Genomic DNA, 14,323 nt, shown 5'->3' with positions numbered 1-14,323 from the left:
TTCAGGAAGCTATTGCTGAAATCCAATACTCCAAATATATACCTCTCATATTTGACCGAAAAATATTCACACTTTTTGTCCTAGACAGCAGCCGTAGAGGCCAGACAGACAAAATGAAATAGTCCTGAACTGGCAAAACTGTGATTGAAATAAAAACTGGTTCTGAAGTATAAGTAAATAATATAAAATCTGAGGAAACACTTGATGGCAGCTTTACTTGACAGGTTTTGACATACAGTGCTTTGGACACATTTTGTTTGATTTCAAAAGAACTGGGGTAAAATTACAGACCGCCAATCTGAAACAATGAGCTAAAAGAAGCTAAATTATGTTCTAGAGGTGCAGAGGTGCAGGATATAGTTTTAGTGTTGTCTTCTTTGACTTCATAGGTAACTGGAGCACAGAGAAATCATCCAGGGTCTCCTGCCTGGGACTCCAGCCTGAAGGTACAGTGGTGTCATTAATTTTCCTCTAGATGAAGAGCCTCGCTTCTTCACCTCCTCTCCCCATGCTATCCTTCGCACTCGCCCTGGCTCATCTCTACTTCCTGCCCTCATCCGTTCTTGTAATAATTGATTATTTCCTTCCACACACTCATAAATACCAATTAAAGTCACATGCTATGCATATTGTGCAGTGGTTATGTTAAATCGATGTTCGATGCCGGCCCTAGTGTAACACTAGCCTGCTCATTTGCTCGGAAGGCACGCCGAAGATGGAGCTCCTTCCTGTCAAAGTAGGGAGGAAGTTTAAATCTGATGTGCCTATCTGTCAGTCAGCGCTGCTGGGGTGACGGCCCATCTCCCTCTGACAAGGCGACTGACATTTTAAGATTTTAAAATGACAGCAGTAACCGTTTGATTGACGACTGGTGGCAGATGTGTTGTATTGTTTCATACCACAGAATGGTGGATTACATACATATCTTGTATGCTAAATAAGGAGCACTGTTTGCATATTGTCTTCCATATGGTAGTGGTAGGCAAAAAGCAGCTTGTGGGCCTACAATGAAAATAAACTGAATAAGCAATGTGCCGGTTGTGTGCCGTAATCCTACACAATGCAGATTTTGGTGTCTCATTTCGCTGGCTGACCTATACTGAAACAGTTGCCCCAACATAAACATCGCTGCATGTGCCTAGTTAACATTATATTTAACTCTGGATGCAACACACACTCTACGTAACTCTGGCAGCCCCTAATGTTAGCCCCCAAGCTACCTCAAACTCGAGTTGCCAGAACAACACAATGCCTAAAGCTAAACAGTTGATCGATGACTAGTTTGGAACTATTGCAGTATTTTGCTGTATTAAGTATTTAAACTGTTATTTATAGATTATAGTAGTTGGGTTGGGTTTTATTTATTATCTGATTTTGTTGTGTGAATTTGTTGAGAGTTTTGTATATTAAAGTTAAGTATACTTTAAACTGTTAAGAGTTAATATGTCAAATTTCAAATTCCAATTTGCCTTAGCAGAACCTTTCTTATCATTAACTGTATGTTTTAAAGAAAAAAGTATCAGTTCTGGCACCATTTAGGCACCGGTACCGTTTTAAGTTAGGTATTTATTTGAACAGCAACACTTCTTTCCTTAAACCAGGACACTGTGTGTGTTTGTTTGTTCATGAATAAATTATCATTTACATCCCTAGTCTCTTCATGTAGTGATAAACAAATAATATATTCATATAATATGTTCTGTTTTTGCTGAATGTGCGTTGGTATAAGCTGCTTTAACTCTATACCCTTTGATGTAATCCTGAGACAAAGCCCCCCACCCCGACTCATAGTGTGAGAGAACTCCTGAACCCTGCTTCATAGTTAACAGCTCTCGGAGTAAATATTCTCAATATGATGATGATATTTGGTACAGATATTTGTTTTCTTTTGCTAATTGTTGCAGTACAAGGGAGAAAATAACCTTGAAGTCACACGAAAGTGGTAGTGGTAGTCGTCAAGCTTTTAAAAACATGTATCAGAACATATGATACAGATGCTGGACTAATTTTCATGTGTGTAAAGAGAGATCAAGGGCAGGGTTTTGAGACTACTGCGTGACTTCGTCCAAAAATAGACCTGTCTAGATCGGCTATAACTAATAACACAAAGGGTAATAAACTTTATTTTCATAAGGTCATCCCACTTAGCTCGGAAAGTCACAGTGTCTTGCTTCAACTTCACACACAGGGAAACATATTGTGGGTGTTAATCTTCTTGTTTCTTAACGATAAAACTGTCTTTGTAGCAGATCAGAGCTGAGCAGCCTGCATCTCCTGGACGGGTGCATAAAAGCAGCCTGCCTGCTGCGTTTAAGGCCCAGAATACACCTGACTCTACCTCCTGCTGTCTTATGATCTACACACAGATGTATTCTAAGGATTCCTTTGTCCATAAACACGCCTCCAAACTTTACACTAACTCTTAAATGCACGAAGCCCGAGAGGAAAATGCCGCCACTATGCAGAAATGCTCTCACTCTGAAAGTCAACCACTCAGATCTTAAAAGGGCAGGAGAACAGGCAGCACGCACACACACACACACACACACACACACACACACACACACACACACACACACACACACAAACATAAAAGCATGGTGCGGTGAGCAAAGCCGTTAGGGAGTTAATTCCAATTCTGCTGACAGTAGATAGGTCTTACCATTCTCTCTCTCTATCACATAGTAATTACTTATAAGACCATAGGGATTATGATGTCCCCAACTCCCCTCTGTAATAGAGCATGTGCTCCATATACCCCTTAGCTTTGCCATGCAGCCTCAATCACCCCCTCATTAAGCTGCCCCTCCCTCTCATTATGCCCCCCATGTAATATCCTCCATCCATTAACAGAGTCCACTTCTCCTACTCCTCACCCTTGCTCCCCTTCTCTTTCTGTTTCGCCCCACCATCTTTCCTGTGTTTCCCTTACACTTCTTCCTCCTCTGCTCTTTTCTCCACTCGAGCCTTCACAGCTCTGCCACACCGGATCAGCTCACTCTAATTTGACTCCTACACAGCTAGGCAGTGAAAGGGAGCAGAACCACTATGCTGTGAATATATGAGTATTTGAGCTGTAGAGGGGGGGGTGCCTCAGGGACAGAATACAGTACAGTGGATATTCAATATACATTGTCTTACGCAAGCAGGCATGTTCCTTGGCACAGGCACGTCATGTCCGTGCATACATCAAGCTTCGTTTTCTCAGCTCCGCTAATGTTTGCTTTTTCCCAAGTGCCAGTATCTATTTCCGTCTCGTCTCCATGGCTCCTGGCGCAGCAACATGCAAAATGTAACCACAGCGGCTTCTGAGGAGTGTTTCTGTATTCAACTGCTTTCAAGTCTCTGATGAAAACTTAAGATGTTTGTGCATCTGAGCATCAAAGAGCTACACTGTGTGTGGGGGTTAAATATGTTTGTGTATGTATATACCATATACAGTTGTGCTGGTTAGACCTTGACCTTAAGTGTTATCATGAGGCCCTCTGAAAATGAAACACAAATCTAGTTCTGTTTATGAAAATGCAACAATTTGTGCACTGTGTTTTTCTTCGTAACCCTTATCACACAGTCATTATATATATATATATTGCTGGTATTCTGGCACAATCAGATTCTTCAGTATAACAAATGTCCCTTTATCTGTTTAAATCATTTAAGAATCAAAACACACAGTTGAACACTTTTTGCACATGTCCTGGAGCTTTCCTGAGCATCTCACAGTCTTCCTCACTGGATGGATTTTGCTTGGTTGTTTAGTGAGATATGGTGAGGTCGTCATGTGACCTAAGTATTTATCTTCTGTTTCTTTATGGGGCCATCCATTGACCTCCGGTCCCTGACCCTTGACCCCTTCCCAGTTGATACTGTTTTGACTCAACTGATTTCAGTTTCCATTGTTCATTCAGCCTCTTGCACAGGATCCTCGCTGTTAAACCCCATCTAGTGTTCCCCTAATCCGATGCATGGGATGTCATTATGATGTCATACACTTTGCAAGTCTTCCTGTCAATTGGAGGTGGTTTAAGCGTAAGCCAGCCTCAAGAAGTGTTGTGACCTTGATAATTGTTTCTCCGACAGTCCTGCCATGTAAAGACATTTCACTCAGACGTTTCTGTTGGCCCCCAGTCTGGAGGTTTGATTTTCATGATCCATTCTTTTTTCCCATTGGCCCACACTGGCCCCCTTTTCTGCTGTGTGTTGGAGGGTGGTCCCCTGCTGCAGTTTGTACTCACATCAACACAAGAATCTATGGCAGTTTATTAATCTCCTTCTGTTCAAATGAGAACATTTAAACTAATTTAGCTGCTGGAAGTGAACACCTTTTATGCTGATTTATAAACTACAAACTCATTATTGCATTATGTGGAAGAGTTTATTTCTTAAAAATCACACATTGTACATAAAATGTTTTCCTACATTCTTTCCCAACAGACTTGATGATATACAGTATATTTCGACACAGGTCTACTCTATTGACAAAGAAAACAGGGTTCCAGCCCACAGTTAATAATGTGTGCAACATTACAATACTGGTTTTACATCACGCAATATATGATGATGTGCTCAAGACAGTTCATCCCAAATGGAAAAAAAATAAAATAGTGAGCGTACAACACATTTTTCTATATTATTGTTGGGAAACTTTGATATTTTCCTAAACCAGTGATTTTCTGCGTTGAGCACCAAATAATTGAATGTTGTATTATTTTTTGTTTGTATTATTATACAAACAGCAGAAAATGTACAGTATCAGAATAGCATTTCTTAGTAGTTTTACTTAGGTAATAAAACAGAAATTATCCGAATATAGTTTCATCAATTCACTATAACTACTATCAATACATATCAATTGATAAAGCCCAGTGAGAAGTTGCTATATAACATATAATACCTCTTATCTTCACACTAAACTGGCTGGTAATCTCAGTTTGTGTGCATTCCCAGTGAAATGTTTTTTACAGGCTGAGAGATGGTCACATTGTTCATGTAATGGGCTGATAGATAGCGAGAGAAAGAATTAGGTGCTCTATTCTTTTCCTCTTAGACATGATGGCACTCTTGAGTTGCTACGGCGACAGTGTTCTTACTTTTACAGCATCTGTCAGCGGAGCCTGAGACTCAAATAAATGACACACAAGCGCACATGAGGATAGCCACGCAGAGCCAAGGGAAAGAGGGAAACCGAGTGAGTTGTTTGCCTTTTAAAGGTAGATAAGAGAATCGCCAACTGCTCAACAGCAGCCTGAGCCAACAATCAGCCACAACTGATTTAGTCTCAGCTCTCTCATTACAGGACCTGGACCCTGCGCTGCCAAATTTAGCCTGCTAATTTACTTCATCAGTACAAACAGAGACACAGGAACAGCTGGGCTGGAGCGTTTTGCCATTTCAATCTTGTTGAAAATATGTAAATGACAAAATTCGCAGTGAGGTGGCCAGCAGCAGCAACAGAGCTAAAAGCTCTTGGGCTTTATAACCGTTGCGTACGCATTTTTCAGAACCCATTTTGTGCTTACACCACTTCTCACGCAAACGTTGAGATATATGAAAATAAAGTTGACGTGGAATTTTAACCCATGCATACCAACATTTTGGAAACTGGAAAGTAACGATGCAGCCGTGAGGAGGTGGTTTGAATCAGATTATTGATCCACCTCATCATTGACAATAAAACCAACAGCTTTAGTTGTGCTTGCACAACACAACTGTTCCATAAGAACCTTCAATTGTAAAAGATTACAGCAAAACTGCATGTGGGAATAATAGTTTTTAAGAATATCTTGTTATAACACTGCGCCTATCACCAAGTACGACTGTAGTTTATATAGAATGTGTGTGTGTGTGTAAAATCACTGCTGTAATAATTACTGTGCTCAGGTATATAGAGCGCACAGATGTGCAAATGATGCCCCAGAATGGAGGTCAGGATCCCACTAATGTGTGAAGTGATCAGCCCGATTGCTCTAAATTCATAAATACTGTGGTGACACTCGTGCATAATGCTGCATGATGGATGCACTGGCACTGATAGAGGAGTACACAAATAGAAGGAAAAGAGCTGTCAATGACCACAATGGTTTCCTGGCCCATGAAGATGACTATAGATCTATACATATCTATGTGCTGAAGAAGTCCAGTATTAGACTGACCTGTCCGAACCGAACAATCCCAGTACAAACACAAGATCTCCGCCCACTAGCTGATAGGTATGTGATTTTTACCTTTCTGCTTAAAGCCCCATTTGGGAATAACACAATTCTGTAAAAGTTTATATGGGGATATCGCAGCTGTCTCTGAATTTAATAATCCTGTTTCGGATGGTTAAAATATGTACAGCCAGTTCAAGTAGTCCCCTCACATTCTGACAATGATAAGCAATTCTTTTTTTGCCTTTAAATCTGACCACTTTTTTATTTTGTGTCGTACTCACTCTTGCTCACTTAAACTTCATTAACGGCATGAATCCTACGCAGTGTTTTGTAAACAAAGCCCCTGTTGACCGCAGTATTAACTATTGGTGCTCCATGGTTGTGGCTACATTATTAGTCTACATTGTTACTTCTCCCTCCCAGTGTTTTTGTCTGTTGAGGTTGATTTATTATAGCTAGCACATGCTGCGTTTATGTGTGCACAGTAGAGATAAGATTAGCAGAAAGAGCAGCCATTGGCTCCCTTTGCTGTCAGGAGGCTGAGCGATCTTTCTCTCTGGCCTATTGATCCAGAGGTCAGGTCCAACTCAGGCGAGAGTCTTGGTTGAGCGACTCCCTGCAGCCCACAGATTTTAGCTTTCTGCCCTGCTCCATTGCCATCACCTAATCCTGCATGGACCTTCAGATCAGTCGAAGCTGAGTAGCCAGGTAACCCCAGAGCTTCATCTAATCTTGGAGTAGGATGTCTGGAGCCACTGTGGAGAACAAGGCGGTGATTCAGTTGGCTGAGAGGAGCTGAGCTGTAGATCTGTCAGCCAGAGAGGCTGAATGTGTTCACGCTGGAATGTCCTGTGTGTTCACATAGTGAAGAAGAGCTCTCGTGCCTCGAGCCTTTACAGCTAATAGTCCATACAAGTGTCATGCACAGTTTATGTGCTATGTGCTGAAGTAAAGCAGTGAAAGTGAGGGCTGCTGTCCTGCTAATCCTCCCCAAAAGCAATCCACAAGTTGTATCTTTACTTTATCTCCCTCTTTTATTTTTGTATATTTGCTTTTACTTGATAGAGACAGTGAAGGCGAGACTGAAAACAGGGTTAGAGAGCAGGGGAATTACATGCAGTAAATGTTAGCACTGAATCAGAATGATAAAACTAGGACCTGGTACTCAAACCATGTGCACAAACCACGTGGTATGCACCCTGTCGAGTTGCCCCACTTTGACTCCATATTTAGTACTCGACATACTGTGTAGTGGTGTGCTGTCAACTCCCACACAGTGGGAAGTGCGTCTTTTTCGTTTTTTCTTCGAATTTTATGTTGAATTATAAACGTCTTTAGGTTTCTTCACTTATACTGTGTGTGAATAATAGAAATAAACTGCATAAAGTAGTTCATATGTACAGTAAGTTTGCTGGACAACAGCAAGAACGAGTGAGCTATGACTAAAGACAAAGAACATCCCCTTTTAGTACTTTTTAGTTCTCTATTATTGTTTTTTGTGTCTGAGTATATGAATTTCTGAAAGGACAAATAAATATATCTATATAATCCATCTATCTAGATTTATACAAATAAATCTATCTATAAATCTATCTATTTATTTATATCAAATAAATCGATCTAAGCTCTCACTTTGAGCTCTTCTGTTTGTTCCAAAGAAGCTAGAAATATAATATGTACCAGTTTCTGTGCTTCACAGTCTAACCTGACTGCACATCTTCAGAACAAAACTTAAAGCTAGGGTTGGTAATCCTGGAAAAGCTAGCAAGAGCATTCATATTACCCACTCCAATCTATCGTCAAAGCTACGCCCCCTAAACAAATGAACATGCACTGCCTAAATGCAAGAAACTTACTATTGAGTGACTTGTTCACATACTTCTGGCCATGATTTCTTCTTCAGTCCGAATTAAATGATTGTGGTTTAGAGGATTTTGACAAATAACATAAATGTGTTTCAGAAACAAATACCCTACACTACTTTTAGCACGGAGAAGCATTTAAAGGTACAGTGTGTAGAATTTTGTGATATCTTGTGTTGAAATTTCATGTTACAGCTGAACACCCCTCACCTCACCCTCTCCTTCCAAACATGAAACATAACCTGTGGTAGCTTCAGTTGACTTAAAAACTCAAAAGGTGTTTAGTTTGTTCAGTCTGGACTATTGTAAAAAACATGGCGGCCTCCGTAGAGAGGACCCCGTCGATGTAAATATAAAGTATTTGAATATAAAGGGACTTTTCTGGGGTAAAGAAAACTACAATTAATACAATTTAGATGAAAAGAACTAGTGAAAACATCATGAGGATTATTCTACAGTGGCAATAGTTCCCTTTCACCTCAATCTTACACACTGGATCTTTAAGGCCTAGCGGTTTTTTTAATTAACCCTTCTGGCTCCATCAAGCTTCTTAAGAGATAGCATTTTGTCATTCAGAGATATGTGTCACTGTACGTAGAAGTTCCTCCAGACCAGTGGTTGCTGGCCAATAGAGGGTGCTAGGGCGCCGCCCCACCTCTCACCACTCACCAAATTACCTTGAATAAGACATAAGACATTTAAATAAATATGAAAAAATAAAATAAAAATATTTCAAAATATATGTACATATTTTTTTAGATGTGCAAGATAAATATTTTATAGTTAATGATGAGTAAAGTTGTTTCATTCATCGACGTTGTCTGATTGGTGACGTATTTCCGCCCTGGGGCCGCAACAACGAACCAAACAGAGGTAAGTTACCCTGAAACTATACAACAACAAAACCTATTGATTTATCTATTATCGTAATTGTACTACATATACTTACATGCCTCAAGTGGTTTTTAATGTTATTGTGGTAATTTGCCATTTAATTAACACGTCTAATGAACAGTTTGAAGCAAGTTCAGAATCAGAATCAGGAATACTTTATTAATCCCCATAATTATATGACAGTTTAGATGTGATTATAATCTCCACACACCACTGCTGTAAACAGTGCTCATATTTATTATATATTCATCTGTTTTCACACTGAGAGAAGTTGAGGGACTTGATGTGGGCTGTTATCAACAGCACTGTGAGAGATTATCACCTTGAATATTACAGATGTGGTAGAAAGACATTTTATATATTTGTACAATGTTTATTCCTTTGAGTACATAATTTTGGCTGAAATCATTGGTTTTCAGCACGCAATAATAGACAGATATATACAGTAATGAACAGCTTTAAGCAGCACTACACTGCGTTTTCCATGAGTGTGCCCATACGAAGGTCAAACAAAAGTTCTTCAAGTTTGTTTTTCCTTTAAAAAACACACAAAAACCAGTAAAGTATTTGTAAAAATATTTAAAAAACATTTATTGTAATCACATCAATCAAATCCCTCCATTAACCCTGACAGTCCTCAAGCCGGTGAAGAAGGTAAGGTCAGCGTAGGTGCTGTTGGATGGGCGCTGCTGACTTCTTCCAACGCTGTGGTTTTCTCAACCCCAGAGCGTGGCGGATTCTCTTCCAGAGTAAAGGCTTATTTGTCTTCCCAGGGAGAACACTGGAGAGAGACTTCTCCTCAGTGATCTCATCCTTACTCTCTCCATTGAGCTGACTACTGGAAACATCAGCTTCATGACAGTGGCAGACCTCATGACAAGAAGTTTTGAGCTTCATTAGCTCTTCTTGATCATCCTGAGGCAGCTTGCTGGTTTGAGTCTCCTTGTCGATTGAGTCAATCTTTTGGCTGTGAGCCTCCCTGTCCTCCACCTCTGTCACTACAAGATCAACCCTGCTGGAATCCCTTATTAAAGGGGCCACCTTCTCCTTCAGAGCCACATTGTCCTCTTGCAGAGCCTTTATTGCAGCCAGTTTGGCAATGTGAGCAGTTATTCTCTCCTTAAACCTTATCTGGAGCTCTTCCTCCTGTTTGAACGTCTCTCTCAGAGCCTCAAACTTATACTTCAATGTTCCACAAGTCTGAAAAACAGAAACATGGAATTCATTTTTAAAAGTCCACTCAACACAACCTGGACATACATTTCTAAAAATAAATGCTTTACCAGAATGTCCATTTCGGTAAGGGGGATTTGTGGTTAAGAGAGCAGTGTCTTCTTGATGAATTTTCACTGAACAAATCAGTTGTTGTCTCCGTAGGCAGGATTGTTGTCTTCACAAACGAGGACTGTGGTCTTCTCAGTTGATGGTCTGTTATTTATAAGTTTGGTAGTTCAAAGGACCAAAGTCCTCTACAGTCTGTAGAGTCTTTGATCCTTTGATCGACATCTAAGGATTTGCAGGCCAGCAATCACTTTGTTGGTTGCCCCCTTAAAAAATCATTAAAGAAGGTTTTTAAGAAGCAACAGTTTCCATGGCGATTTTTATAACTACACAAAATGGCTGCCCCTGGGGGTTATCAGGTTGACTTCTATATGATGCACATCGTTGCAGAGCATACACAAATCTTTACTACTTACTATCTGAGCACACCGCAACAACTATTAATAATTTACATTATTTATCAATATATTATTATTATTATTTATATTAATATTATTTTTGTATATATTATTTTGATTTCGTTTTCGAAGTTTAGTTTTTTGAAATTGGTTTGTGCAGTATGCAGTAAACTGTTAGCTATCTGTTTTTGTGTAAAATGACTGCCATGTTTATTTTTGTTTATTGATTAAATAAATACCTACTATTTCACAAAGAACTGGTATCCTGCAGTTTGTATTAAATCGTAGTGAGATGGTTACTGAAAACTGAGTATGGCACGACACAGCCCCACCAAGAATATTTTTCACCAGCCGCCACTGCTCCAGACATACACATATCACACGAAGAGACAATGCTCATTGGGCTAGTGTGATATTTTGCACCCTGTGTGAGAGGGAGAAGAGAGAAAGAACAGTTATTGAAAATCGTTTTGAAGGAACAATAGTGTTTTATGTTCTTCCACAGGCTGTATCAGTGATTGATGTGAAAAAATTTTCTGCTGCTGAAGCATTAATAAATGACTATCTTGAGCATAAGGGGCATTCCTGCTTTTCACAGTGAATCCTCTAATATATCACAGAGTACTGTTTCTTATTTAATATCAGACAATTAATAAGTGTTGGATGGAAAGACATTAAGTTGGGGCCGTTGTTTGCCATTTTGTCATGTGTGAAAAAAATGTCACATTTAGGAAATTATCTAATATTTATACTAAGAAAATAATAATTCAGTGACAATAGGCGAATGTGGCTGAGGACAGAGAGTGGGTTGTTCATTAAACAGTGGACAGTGACTTGATCATCGGTGGCTACAGTCTGTGTGCTCAAGTGACTGTGACTTCACTGCATGTTTAGCCTGGAAAACTGCTTTACAAGTGTGGTCACTGTAAATGTTAGCTTAGCAGAGAGAAGAGAGGCATTCCATTCTGCAAATTGTGCTTCCACCCTTGTTCCTCCACCCTCTTTGCACGGGGAAGTAATATGAAAATGATATCCAGCCTGATGGGGTAGAGAAGTTGTCCTCTAACAAGTCTTTCCCATTTCCATGCCAAAGTTGTCCTTGGGCAAGATACTGAACTCAGAATTACTCCTCAAAGTATGAATGTGTGTGTGAATGGGTAAATGACGTACAGTACAGTGCTTTGAGTGGTCATCAAGACTAGAAAAGCGCTATATCAAATACAGACCATATACTTAGTAAGACTGTTGTTGTAACACTGACATGCACATGACTCTGAGACCAACATGTTAAATTAAAATCTCTTTTAAGTTAAGACATGCATGTCTGATGAGCACATTGAACGTATCCCGTATGCACTTCTGCTGCAATGTTTGCAAGGAGCGACAGTTCCCCATCCAGGGTCACCACCAAGTTCCTCTGTCCTAGAGTTGGCGCCGCCACTGCATTGTATGCTGTGGTGATGGACAGGTATTGGTGAAAGGGACCATTTCCCCTGGAGGAACAGAAACTCAGTCATGTCAGCTCTACTGTTTAATGTCCCAGAAAGCTATTCCAGTGAGCAGTCACGCACAATAGCAGGACCTGTTGTATGAGGAATGCAGCCATCATTAATGTCATTAAACCATAAAAAACTGGCATGTCAAAATGTCTGCTGTGAAAAAGGTCTGTTTACATTAATTAAGAAACATATGGAGCATGTTGTGCTGGTTGAACGTCTTCTCCTAAGAAACGTGAATATGTCAGCATGCAGCTGCTATTTCTATTTACCGTACAGTTTAGGTTTTTTTCTGTACAGAAAGAAGTTATAAAACCTATTTATTGCATGAAAATGTATCTACTCACAAGCCTGTAAACCAGAATTGCTGCATATCCACTTTCTTTACTTTGCATAGAGTTTTTCTCGCTCCTGAAGTTAAATAGATCTGTATCAATAGCAGGTGGTTGCCATGATGAAGCTGGCCTGTGCTGAACTTCACCAGATAAGGATTGTTTGAGCCAAAACAGCAGAGATTGTATCAGACTCAGGGAGGGAGAACTGTTGTGGAAGCTCTGGGGGACAAATTCAGCATTGTTAAAACCAGGCCAGTGTGAAATACTGTTAATATGATACAGCCCAGGGTTCTTCTCCCACATTCTTATTGCTAGACACACACACACACACACACACACACACATACTTGTGCATACTAACAAATCTTGCCAACTTTTGTGTTGTACTGAAGGCAGCCACAGACTGCAGCACAGATGCACTATTTGAATACTGCAGACTAATTAAATACAAGTCAATAAATGATCCCTTACTGAACCGCCAGCACCAACAGAGAACAAGGGAGAGAGAGTACAGGGAGGGTCATTAGTAGACCAGAATAAAGCACTACCAGCATTCAACTGACCTCTAAATCATAAAAAAATAAGTCACAGCACTTAACACAACCTGGTGAAGGAGGCTATTGAAGCCTTTTCTCAAATCACAGGCCAAGCAAGAAGAGGATTAAAGCATAGCTTTACCTGGAAGTTTTTATTTATTTTTTAAGAATTCAAACCTTATAGCAGCTTACAGGCTACTGTTAAATTTGAAATGTGGTTTATTGTTGAACATCATGTGCTCTATTTTAACTAAGCACATTTTCCAAAGTCCACTTTTGTTAGTTAAACAGTAGAAGAAGAAATGATCACTGCACAAGTTCAATTATGAAAGGACTTAATCCCCCCCTCTTTCTTTAAATGCCAGGGGTGCTTGCACCTTGGTGACTTGCTGTTATTATTGAAATGTTCCAGTAATAAAAGAGAGGACTCTGCTACAGAGGAAAAGATCCTCTGTGTGAGATTAGAGTTAACACACGTTGTGCACCCACCAATGTAGTTTTTTATTACAATCTTCATACTGAAACTTTAAAATACAAGAGAAATACTGCGCCACTGATTTTAGATCACATTTTTGTAGGTCAAAAGCAATCATTTTCCTCATAAATTCATAATGAATTTGATCAAAATGTGTCTGACCACACTTCATTTTAAGACCCACACATCCATGAGTGCTCAGATTGATTCAAGTGTATTTCCTGTTTAAACAATGTGTGTGCTGGACTAGAAGAAGACCATTCCATTTGTTTGAATCAAGACATTTCCATCACTGTGCTTATCGTCTAGCGTAAAATAGGACCCCATGATGTCCATGAGGGCTGTTTACTGGCCTGTAATTTTGTGAAAACAAACTCAACACAAACATGTTAATGCAGAACAGGCACAAGAGTGGTGCCACTTTGGCACTGGATTTGGCAAAAATTTGCTTACTACCCTTTATCACAAACAAAAGTGCAAACAGATGTTCTTTGGATTTAGATTTTACCACTTTTTCTATGTCTGACACTTTCCTATATAAGTAGTTCATATTTTAAGGGTTAGTCTAGCATTTTTAAAACTGTACTTCCACTAAGTTGGAAGATTTATAAGAAATTACATAAAAAGATGAGATCAGATTTAATCAGCAGGGGACAAGAGACACTGTCTATATTCTATATTGTCTAAAATTCTGGGTCCTACATTTCTCATAATACCACTCAGTAGGTCTCTCAATAGACACCTTCTGGATGGTAAATATCAATGTCTTTCAAACGTTGCATATTTAGTGCAGGATTTTTGTTCAGTGTAAAACTCAACAGCAACAATAGTTGTTCTTGTGGAATATTCCGTTCATTAGACTAATCATGTTTTTGAACTCTAATATATAGATCT

General features: G+C 39.5%; 1 protein-coding gene across 3 annotated transcripts in view; it reads left to right on the top strand.

The window, feature by feature from the left end:
• klhdc8a (kelch domain containing 8A) overlaps positions 1 to 14,323 on the top strand; it is a 48,375-nt gene that overhangs the window by 2,671 nt on the left and 31,381 nt on the right. For 2 of the 3 annotated variants that reach the window (XM_069513274.1, XM_069513281.1), the window contains exon 2: positions 390 to 446. The exons of the other annotated variant lie outside the window; for it this stretch is intronic. The gene's annotated coding sequence lies outside the window, so the exon portion shown is untranslated. The remainder of the gene's footprint in view (positions 1 to 389; positions 447 to 14,323) is intronic. 3 annotated transcript variants of the gene reach the window in all.

The sequence above is a fragment of the Paralichthys olivaceus genome, chromosome 2, assembly GCF_024713975.1.
Source record: "Paralichthys olivaceus isolate ysfri-2021 chromosome 2, ASM2471397v2, whole genome shotgun sequence".
Taxonomy (NCBI): domain Eukaryota; kingdom Metazoa; phylum Chordata; class Actinopteri; order Pleuronectiformes; family Paralichthyidae; genus Paralichthys; species Paralichthys olivaceus.
This window is presented reverse-complemented; position numbering and strand designations above follow the sequence as displayed.